The sequence below is a fragment of the Lithobates pipiens genome, unplaced genomic scaffold (assembly GCF_037356315.1).
Source record: "Lithobates pipiens isolate NorthernLeopardFrog02 unplaced genomic scaffold, aLitPip1_a1.2 Scaffold_13, whole genome shotgun sequence".
Taxonomy (NCBI): Eukaryota; Metazoa; Chordata; class Amphibia; order Anura; family Ranidae; genus Lithobates; species Lithobates pipiens.
The window spans coordinates 529,497,256-529,509,207 of record NW_027507718.1 but is presented as its reverse complement, the minus strand read 5'-3'; positions in this window follow the sequence as shown (position 1 = coordinate 529,509,207).

Genomic DNA, 11,952 nt, shown 5'->3' with positions numbered 1-11,952 from the left:
ACTATAACTTTCACACAAACCAATCAATATACACTTATTACAAAGACATGTAGCAGAATACATTTTGGCCCAAAATTTATGAAGAAATGTGACTTTTAACTTTTTTTTATTGAATATTTTTTATAGCAAAAAGTAAAAATATAGTTTTTTTTTTTCAAAATTGACAGTATTTTTTGGTTTATATAATAAAACATTTTTTTAAAACCCAGTGGTGATCAAATTCCAACAAAAGAAAGCTCTGTTTGTGTGAAAAAACATGATACAAATATCGTTTGGCTACAACGTTGCATGACCGCGCAATTACCAGTTAGAGTAGAGCAGCGCTGAACAGCAAAAAATGGCCTGGTCATGAAGGGGGGGGGGGGTAAAATCTTCCAGGACGGATGTAGTTATAATTTTTCCTCCAGCCCTGATAAATGGGGATTGCGCCGCCCTCTGAAACGCGTTGCCCTGCTTGTTGTAACCAGTTGAACAATAAAGACTCCTAAGGATTTTTCCTTTGTGATAAAGCAGCTTTATCACTATTTGTATTTGTGTTATTTTAAACTTTTCCTCCATCTCTAATTAAAGGGGATTGTGTGCCCCTGGAATGCATACCTACCCCCCCACCCCCCAAAAAAAATCTCATCTTGTATTTGTCTAAATCCGGGGTCTCCAAACTTTATAAACACAGAGCCAGTTTACTGTCTTTCAGACTTTGAGGGACTAGGGATGGGTGCACTGTGGCCAGTGGCAGTAGAAAATGCCTTGGCATAAGTGGGTGTCAATGTGTGGAATAGTAACCCATCATTGGTGTCAGTGGGAGAAATTGTGCCCCATTGTTGGTATTTTGGGGAGGAATAGTGCCCCATTGTTGGTGTCATTGGGAGGAATAGCGCCCCATCATTGGTGTTAGTAGAAGGAATTTTGCCCCATCATTGGTGTAATTGGGAACAATTTTTTCCCTTTGTGGGATCAGTGGGAGAAATGATACTCAATCGTTGGTGTCAATGGGAGGAATAGTGATCCATTGTTGGTGTCAGTGGGAGAAATTGTGGCCCATAATTGGTGTCATTGGGAGGAATAGTGCCCCATCATTGGTATCATTGGGAAGAATAGTGCCCTGTAATTGGTGTCATTGGGAGGATTATTGCCCCATCATTGGTGTTAATGGAAGGAATTTTGCCCCATTGTTGGTGTATTTGGGAACAATTTTGCCCCTTTGTGGGGTCAGTGGGAGAAATTATACCCAATCGTTGGTGTCGGTGGGAGAATTTATACCCCATATTTGGTGTCATTGGGAGGAATAGTGCCCAGTTGTTGGTATCTTTGGGAAGAATAGTGGCCCATAGTTGGTGTCACTGTGTGGAATAGTAACCTGTCGTTGGTGTCAGTGGGAGAAATTGTGCCTCATGATTGGAGTCATTGGGATGAATAGTGCCCCATCAGTGGGAGAAATTATACCCAATCGGTGTCAGTGGGAGAAATTATGCCCCATAATTGGTGTCATTAGGAGAAATAGCGCCCCATCATTGGTGTTAGTGGAAGGAATTTTGCCCCATCGTTGGTGTAATTGGCAACATTTTTCCCTTTTTGTGGGGTTAGTGGGAGAAATGATGCCCCATAATTGGTGTCAGTGGGAGAAATGATGCCCCATAATTGGTGTCATTGGGAGGAATAGAGGCCCATCGTTGGTGTCACTGTGTGGAATAGTAACCTGTCATTTGAGTCATTGGGAGGAATAGTGCCCCATCAGTGGGAGAAATTATACCCAATCATTGGTGTCAGTGGGAGAAATGATGCCCCATAATTGGTGTCATTAGGAGGAATAGTGCCCCATTGTTGGTATTTTTGGGAGGAATAGTGCCCGATTGTTGGTGTGAGTGGGAGGACTAGTGCCCCATCATTGGTGTCAGTGGGAGGAATATTGCCCATCGTTGGTGTATTTGGGAACAATTTTGCCCCTTTGTGGGGTCAGTGGGAGAAATTATACCCAATCAGTGTCAGTGGGAGAAATTATGCCCCATAATTGGTGTCATTAGGAGAAATAGTGACCCATTGTTGGTATTTTTGGAGAAATAGTGCCCCATCAATGGTGTTAGTGGAAGGAATTTTGCCCCATTGCTGGTGTATTTGGGAACAATTTTGCCCCTCTGTGGGGTCAGTAGGAGAAATTATACCCAATCATTGGTGTCAGTGGGAGAATTGATGCCCCAAAATTGGTGTCATTGGGAGGAATAGAGCCCCGTTGTTGGTATCTGTGGGAAGAATGGTGGCCCATCGTTGGTGCCAATGTGTGGAATAGTAACCTCTCATTGGTGTCAGTGGGAGAAATTGTGCCCCATGATTGGAGTCATTGGGAGGAATATTGCCCCATCAGTGGGAAAAATGATGCCCCACAATTGGTGTCATGGGGAGGAATAGCGCCCCATCGTTGGTGTTAGTGGAAGGAATTTTGCCCCATCGTTGGTGCAATTGGGAACAATTTTGCCCCCTTTGTGGGGTCACTGGGAGAAATGATGCCCCATGGTTGGTGTCAGTAGCCGGATAAAAGAAAGCAAAGAGCCTCCCCCCCCCCCCCCCCCCCCAGTTTGGAGACCTCTGGTCTAAATGATTCATTGTTTTTCCCGTAAATTAGCACAGAACCTGAAATAAAGTTTTAGGCATCCCCAGCACTGACCTTTTCTTTACTGCCTTGAGCCTTTTATTATTTTTGCTGATGTTCTTGCCATAAGTCTGCAGGGTTGCTGGGGGGGGGATGCGCCGTTTCTGTGACTGATCATGTGATTATAGAAGGTAGACACGCCCACTCAGGAAGGTAGTGCAATAAATAGCCTGCTTCAGCATTTGCAGCATAAAAGCAGGTAAGACTCAACAAGGAAGTGTGCTTAAAATGTTATGGTGTATATAATCAACATGCAGAGGATTGATTTTTTTTTTTATTTCTATTTTTTTTATCCTTAAAGTGGGCATATGGGCAGAATGAAAAATTCGATGTATAATGTGGTCCATCGTAGGAAAGAAAAACATAGAAAAAAAATAATAATAATAAAAAAATAATTATAGAATTTTTTTTTTAAAGCTATTACACAGTTACGTAGTAGCTGAAGTCAAAAAAAGACACAAGTCCATCAAGTCCATCCTATGTGTGTGATTATATGTCAGTATTACATTGTATATCCCTGTATGTTGCGGTCGCTCGTCTAGCAAAAATGCTGGTACATTTTTTATTTTTTTTCCTGTACGAATGAAGCAAAATCAAATGTTCTTCTATTTGTCTCGAATGATATTCATTTATAAAAAAAAAAAAAACAGAGTGGTTTGGGAAACTACTGCAATACGACCAGTAGAGGGAGCTGATTACCAATGATCCTTCGCTCCATCTAGTGGCCATAATTGGTATTTCCCAAAACTATTGACAGACTGCATTACATATGTCATTTTTTTTTTTTAATGCCCACAAGGATGGAGTTCAAATCATACATTGCATTGGAAAACTATGGAAATGATGCTTATAAGCAGAGTCCACCCTATGAAGGTCGGGCATACACGCAGCGACTACCTAGAAACAATGCTTCTTACCCCACGCCTGTCCATCACAGACCGTCTCCCCCACCCACCCCCACCCTTCCCCCGCCACGTGGTCTGTGATTGAGCCTGTATATAAGCAATAACTCTAGATATGGACAGCATCTGTCCACACAGCTAGTATAATCTGTATATCTCAGTTGGATGTATGTTAGTCATGTCCCGTGTGTGTGTGTGTGTGTGTGTGTGTGTGTGTGTGTGATTTGTGAAGACGGTTGTAAGAATTTCACGTATCGGAATTGCTATTTAGATTTATAAAGCTCATACTCTGCCCAGTATTATAGGAGTTGTATTATTATCAGTGACAGAACGCTACCACAGTGCAGAAATACATCCTAACCGTTGTCCTTGCTGATGTTTTTTTTTTAAAGGATTTCCACCTTCAGATGGCTTGTCTTTAGGGGTGGGCAGAAGGGGAAGCTGCCCTGGGCACAGAAAAGCAAGGGGACAAAAAATAGAGGTGGTACACCCATTCTAATGTGAATGTTAACAGTGGAGGAGCGGGGAGGGGGACGCAATTCTGGATCCTTGCCCTGGGTGCTGGGTGACCCTGTCCCAGTACTGCTTGTCCTGGTAGAAAATTTGCTCCATCGGGGATGGGAAATTAACCCTTTAAATGCATAGAGAGAGCCAGAGGGGTAACAGAAGTCATAGCAGCCTATTGGGAGCCAGTGGAGTCAAAGTAGTCATAGCAGCCAATTGGGAGCCAGTGGGGTAACAGGAGCAATAGCAGCCAATTGTGAGCCAGTGGGGCAACAGAAGCCATAGCAGCCTATTGGGAGCCAGTGGGGTAACAGTAGTCATAGCAGCCTATTGGGAGCCAGTGGGGTAACAGTAGTCATAGCAGCCTATTGGGAGCCAGTGGGGTAACAGGAGCAATAGCAGCCAATTGGGAGCCAGTGGGACAACAGAAGCCATAGCAGCCTATTGGGAGCCAGGGGGTAACAGGAGCAATAGCAGCCTATTGTGAGCCAGTGGGGCAACAGAAGCCATAGCAGCCTATTGGGAGCCAGTGGGGTAACAGTAGTCATAGCAGCCTATTGGGAGCCAGTGGGGTAACAGTAGTCATAGCAGCCTATTGGGAGCCAGTGGGGTAACAGGAGCAATAGCAGCCAATTGGGAGCCAGTGGGACAACAGAAGCCATAGCAGCCTATTGGGAGCCAGTGGGGTAACAGGAGCAATAGCAGCCCATTGGGAGCCAGTGGGGTAACAGTAGTCACATCAGCCTATTGGGAGCCAGTGGGGTAACAGTAGTCATAGCAGCCAATTGGGAGCCAGTGGGGTAACAGTAGTCATAGCAGCCTATTGGGAGCCAGTGGGGTAACAGTAGTCATAGCAGCCTATTGGGAGCCAATGGGGTAACAGGAGCAATAGCAGCCAATTGGGAGCCAGTGGGGTAACAGTAGTCATAGCAGCCTATTGGGAGCCAGTGGGGTAACAGTAGTCATAGCAGCCTATTGGGAGCCAGTGGGGTAACAGGAGCAATAGCAGCCAATTGGGAGCCAGTGGGACAACAGAAGCCATAGCAGCCTATTGGGAGCCAGTGGGGTAACAGTAGTCATAGCAGCCTATTGGGAGCCAGTGGGGTAACAGTAGTCATAGCAGCCTATTGGGAGCCAGTGGGGTAACAGGAGCAATAGCAGCCAATTGGGAGCCAGTGGGACAACAGAAGCCATAGCAGCCTATTGGGAGCCAGTGGGGTAACAGGAGCAATAGCAGCCCATTGGGAGCCAGTGGGGTAACAGTAGTCACATCAGCCTATTGGGAGCCAGTGGGGTAACAGGAGCAATAGCAGCCAATTGGGAGCCAGTGGGGCAACAGAAGCCATAGCAGCCTATTGGGAGCCAGTGGGGTAACAGGAGCAATAGCAGCCTATTGGGAGCCAGTGGGGTAACAGTAGTCATAGCAGCCAATTGGGAGCCAGTGGGGTAACAGGAGCAATAGCAGCCAGTTGGGAGCCAGTAAGGCAACAGAAGCCATAGCAGCCTATTGGGAGCCAGGGGGTAACAGGAGCAATAGCAGCCTATTTGGAGCCAGTGGGGTAACAGGAGCCATAACAGCCTTTTGGGAGCCAGTGGGGTAACAGGAGCAATAGCAGCCTATTGGGAGCCAGTAGGGCAACAGAAGCCATAGCAGCCTGTTGGGAGCCCGTGGGGTAACAGGAGCAATAGCAGCCTGTTGGGAGCCAGTGGGATAACAGGAGTAATAGCAGCCTATTGGGAGCCAGTGGGGCAATAGTAGTCATAGCAACCTTTTGGGAGCCAGTTGGGGTAACAGGAGCCAGTGGGGTAACAGGAAACAGAAAAACAAAGAAAAGGCGCCTCTAAGTGTAGAATTAAAAGCTGTTTAATTTCCCCAAAAAGGGTTAAAAACACTTACAAGATATGTAGACTGGCAGAGCATATCATTAATATCCATGTAGGTGGTCTGGCATGAATGCAGTGGTCACTGGCATATACCAGTTCTTTAGGCTGTGTGTGTCCAGTAGCAGGGAGGTCCAGGGGATGCCAACAGAAAAAACAGCAGGGTCCATGCCAAACTTGGGTAGACAGGGCAAGGGGCGGAGAACCGCCACAAGCAGTGGGGGAGGGGGAAATGCTGTGCATTCTCACCATGATGCTCCTTTCATGCCCCAACTGTAAAAAAAAGGTTAATGCTCTTATAATAGAAGTGTGAGAATACAAATTATGTATGGAAAATGTATTTAAAAAAGGGAGTAATTGGAAATAAATATGACTTTGTGTAACAAATAGTAGTGGCCACAAGGGAAGAATTGTTCCCCAAATCAATGAAAGTGAAATAGTGACCCCCAAGGGAGAATGGCCCCTCATGCCATTGGTGTCAGTGGAATAATGGGCCCCAGGAGAGTATAGCCCCCAAATCATTAGTGTAAGATGTGAATGTGTAAAAGTCCTTCAAACCATAGGTGTTAGATAACGGCCCCCAGGGAAAAACAGATCCTTAAATCATTGGTGTCCAACTGGGCCCTGGGGTTTAATGGTTCCCCAAAATAATGGTGTCAGTGGAAAAGTGGACCCCAAGGGAAAGTTGGTCCCTCAAATAATTGGTGTAATGACCTCCGGGTAAAATAAAAATAAATCTTCAAACCATTGGCGTTGGTGAAATAGTGACAGAAGTAATGGTGGGTCCTGGGGGAAAATGGTCCTCAAATCATTGGGGTTATAGTGATTCATAGGGGATAATGGTCCCCCAAATCATTGGTGTAAGTGGAATAGTTGTCCCCAGGGGAGAACGGTCCCGCAAATATTTGATGTAATGACCCCTGGGTAAACAAAAAAAAGTCCTTCAAACCATTGGTATCAGTGACATAATGACCTCCAGAAAAGCACAGAACCTCAAATCATTGGTATCATAGTGGGCGCTGAGGGATAATGGTCCCCCAAAATCATTGGTGCTAGTGGAATTGTGGTCCCCAGGGGAGAATGCTCCCTCAAATAATCGGTGTAATGGCCCCCAGGTAAAAAAAAAAAGCCCTTCAAACCTTTGGCAGCGGTAAAATAATGACCCCCAGAAGAGCATAGAACCCCAAATCATTGGAGTCATAATGGGTCCTGGAGGCTAACGTTCCTCAAACTCATTGGTGTCAGTGGAATAGTGGACCCCAGCATGAATGGTTCCTCAAAAGTCTGGTGTTATGGCCCCCAGGTAAATAAACAAAAGCCTTCAAATCATTGCCACCAGTGAGATAATGACCCCCAGAAGAGTATAGAACCTCAAATCATTGGAGTCATAGTGGACCCTAGGGAAAAATGTTTCCAAAATCATTGGTGTCAATAGAACAGTGGACCCCAGGGGAGAATGGTGCCTCCCAACTAAATAAAAAAAGTCCTTCAAACCATTGCAGTTGGTGAGATACCTAGAAGAGCATACAACATCAAATCACTGGAGTCATAGTGGGCGCTGGGGGGGATAGTGGTCCCCAAAATCCTTAGTGTCCGTGGAATAGTGGGCCACAAGTGAGAACGCCCCCCCCGCTGGTGTCAGTGGTGGTCTTTAAAATATCTTTAGGATAGGAGCCAGCGGCACCAAAGGCTGACGATCCTGCAGCATTACCGCAACTGTTTCAAATCCGTTGGGTGCAGGTTGGGTGCAGGTCAATTTGTCCAAAGAGTCATTTCAACCAAGTTACTGTTATTCATAAAAAGTAATAGTATCCTGGCTTTTTTGGTGATGCAGCAGGTGGAGGATCCTCCAGTTATCCAGTTGGCCATTCCAAGAGTGTTGTGACAACAGTAGCTCTCGGAGCAGGCAGGGAGGCACTGCCCATTATGAGGAAGGCCGCGGCCCGGCAGTTGAGATCCGTTGTTCTAGGACAACGGAAATACATAAGTAGACTGTAGGGAAATGTACAAATAAAAGCACAGAAGCTATAAAAAAACAGAAATATATTTAGTAAAGGCTGCAGGAAGGAAAAAGACGCACGTCATCAGAAGGTGGACAATTCCTTTAAACTGCCACTTGGAAATTAATACAAGATTTTTTTCAGTGCCACCAACTACAACTCCCAGTATGCCATAGCAGTTGGCTGGTCCTCTTGGGATGTGTAGTTCTCCCCAGCTGTGAATTCATTTACAATTTCAGTTGTTGTACAGTTTGAAGATTTTTAATTTGTTTCCTAACTTAACAACCTTTGCATAAATCTGATACCTCACCAAAAAGTTCATTTGTTGATAGTGTTTTTTTTTTTTTTTTTTTCAAAATAAATATATTCTTTGTATGAGTCTATAAGATCCATGGTGTATAATGTATATAGGATCAAATGTATTCATCGCTGCTTGTTTGCCGGTTCCGTTAGCTCCAAAAGTTCAATATAAAATTGTAAAATAAACATAAAGGAGAAAACAATGTTTGTTGGTTATTCTTTATTATGTATAAAATGTATGCTGGAGAGCAGGGCAGGGACACTGGGTGGGCAGAAGGGGTGGCTGCCCTAGGGGGGGCATGTTTTGCTTTGGTGTCTTATGCCGCATACACACGACCGGACTTTTCGAGGGACTAGGTCCGACGGACTTTCGGCGGAGTTCTGACAGAGTTCTGACGGACTTTTCGAATGAACGGACTTGGGCACACACAATCACACCAAAGTCCGATGGATTCGAACGTGATGACGTACGACCGGACTAGAATAAGGAAGTTCATAGCCAGTAGCCAATAGCTGCCCTCGCGTCGGTTTTTGTCCGTCGGACTAACATAAACACGAGCGGATTTCTCGGTAGGAACTGGGTCCGGCGGAAAAATTTGAAACATGTTCCATTTCTAAAGTCTGATGGATTTTTGCAAATCAAAAGTCCGCTGCAGCCCACACACGATCGAATGGTCTGCCGGAATCGTTCCATCGGACCTTTGATGTCGAAAAGTCTGGTCGTGTGTACGCGGCATAAGAAAGGTTCTTGTGGGAGAAGCCAAGGGAGCTTAGATCTCTGTAGTGTATTAATGCTTTTACTAAACAGGAAAAACTGCACATAAAACTGTATATGTATAACACAATACAACATGCACAAGCCAATTTCTAGCAAAATAAGCATGTACAATATGTATACAATACGTATACTCAACGTCTTAATGGTGGAGTCATCAAGATGGAATCTTCTTCATGGTTCTTTGCTCAGAGCCCAACTCAAAACTTTATCAAAGTGCTCCAGCTTTAAGCAGACATGTTGGTTCTCTATCGGCCCAGTTCTAACTGCAAAGTGATTGTGTGGTGCCCATTGTTGCCTTGTAACACTTTCACAGAAAGGCATTGATTTCCAGTGTAAAGAATAAACCTGCACCTCTCTCCATGCTGCCCCGGGAACAATGGTTTGCCAATTCTTCACAGCACTCATGGCACTCTCTACAGTAGCAAAATGCCTCATTCTATGACAAAAAAAAACACTTAATATGACTCAATCTACCATTCTCAGCCACTTGCTTCCACCTCTTAAGCAATACTGGTGTAGGAATCCCATCTTTCCTCTCTAGGGACCCCCCACCTTGAATAAATCAGTCCACAAGAGTCTCCTGGAGACCATAGGCCTTGCTTTCCTGTTATCTGACTCAACGCGGCCATTTCTATTTGAACTGATCAGATTCCCAGATTCCCGCTCATGGGAACTAACAGTGGCACATGTTCTACTTTTGCTTATAGGCTTAGGGCCTTTGTCTTTTGTTAGGGCCTCATTAGAACTTTTAATGACTGCTGCATGCCGCTCATTCAAATCTTCAGTTCTGCCTGTGGTGGTTTGAACACACTTGGGAGCCACTGCAGGTTAGACTTTGAGTGCCCTACTTTCTAAATCCTTTGCCCTGCATGCAGATTCTTCCAAACACTTGGCCACTACTGCAAGCTGCTCCTTCAGCAAGTCTATTTCTAATGCCGCGTACACACGACTGGGCTTTTCAACGAACTAGGTCCGATGGTCTTTCCGACTGACTTTCGGCAGAGTTCCTATGGACTTTCCGAATGAACGGACTTGGCCACACACAATCACACCAAAGTCCAACGGATTTGAACGTGATGACGTACGACCAAACTAGAATAAATAAGTTCATAGCCAGTAGCCAATAGCTGCCCTAGCGTCGTTTTTGGTCTGTTGGACTAGCATACACACGAACGGATTTCTCGGTCTGGCAGAATTCCGGTGGAAAAATTTAAAACATGTTCTATTTCTAAAGTCCACCGGATTTTTGGCAAGCAAAGGTCCGATGGAGCCCACACACGATCGAATTGTCCGACGGACTCGTTGCTGCCAAAAAGTCCGGTCGTGTGTACGTGGCATAACCCTGCCTTTTTCCTCTGTCTTTTTCCTCTTTTCAGATTCAATATTTAGAGCATGCAGGAAGTGCAAACAAAACACAGCAACTGCCCGCATATCTTCCTTACTGAACCTAAAGATTTTTAGACGAAAATCTGAGGAAAGATCAGAGACTCCATCCACCCAAGTTCTGTTTAAAGAAGAAGCATACTTAGCCAGCTCCTTTGCAACAGACATCCACTGATTATCTCTGACCCAGGGAGGAAAGGTGTACATTATCTCCCCCTGAACACCAGAAACCTTTGCAGCCTTACTCTTCCTAAACAATGTACACAGCATTTTCCCAGCAGAAGCAACAGAACACACAACAGAAAACAGGTCTGCTTTAGCTGAGATTAATGCAAATCCCGGACGAGCCCCCAATTGTTTTGCTTTGTTGTCTAATAAAGGTTCTCTCAGTAAAAGCCAAGGAAGTTTAGACCTCTGTGGTGTATTAATGCTTTTACTAAACAGGAAAAAACTTCACATACAACTGTAGGATACACAATACAACACACAAGATCCAATTATCCTTTCTAGAAAAATAAGCAAGTACAATATGTATGCAATACATATCTGTATGATGGAGTCATCAAGATAAAACCTTCTTTCTTCATGGTTCTTTGCTCAGAGTCCAACTCGAAATGTCTCCAAAGTCCTCCAACTTCAAGCAGACATGTTGCTCCTTTGTTTTCCAAAAAAACTCTGTCTATTATCTCACCACATGCGTGTTTGTACTTCCCCTGCTGAGCTCATAAACCAGTCCAACTGGTTCATTTGCATATCAATAAGGGGGGCATTAGCTTCTTAAATTAGCACATGGTCTTAAAATCGAACAATAAACAAATAAATAATGCTATAAAGTCACCCAAATATCCATAGCAACACAGGGCATGGCATGAAGACAGAGTTCCTACATAAAAGCTGACGGCAGCTTTACTACTCCTGTCAGCATAGTACTGGAGGAGACAAGCCAGATCTGGGGTGAGGAGAGAGAGAGGGGGAGGAGGAATGGGTTGTGCTCTCTTTCCCTTCCAGCTCCCTCTCCTGCCACTGCAGCTCCCCTGGATCGAGGCTGCCAGATCGCCACTGTGCAGTGTTTGTTTATCTTCCCCCTTCTCTTTCCAGCAAAGAACATGGGTAGGGGAGGGTAAGCAAACTGTGCACAGTGGCAATCTGACAGCCAGTGGCATCTCTAGAGTGGGGCCCCGATGCTGCAATCTTTTAGCCCTCTATAGCCCCATTATAGTGCTTGATTTTCTTGGGGGATAAGGGATATTTGCTAACACATATTGTCTTTACATTTTTTTGGAGGGCACCATTTGGCATCTTTGCCCTGGGTGCTAGATGACCTTGTACCGGCACTGCTGGAGAGAAGATAATTATAGCAAATCCAATTTTAAGCAAAAAAATTAGCCAGGGCTGTTTTTTAGTCTTGGATGGGATAGAATGGAAAAAGAATTAAAATCTGTAATTTATTTCATTGCTGCCATTGTCGCTATGGAGAAGATTTCCCATGCTTCCTGCTTTGGTGTCACCCTTAAATGAAATGAGGGGAGATCTCTCCAATGGGGACAGAGATACCAAGGT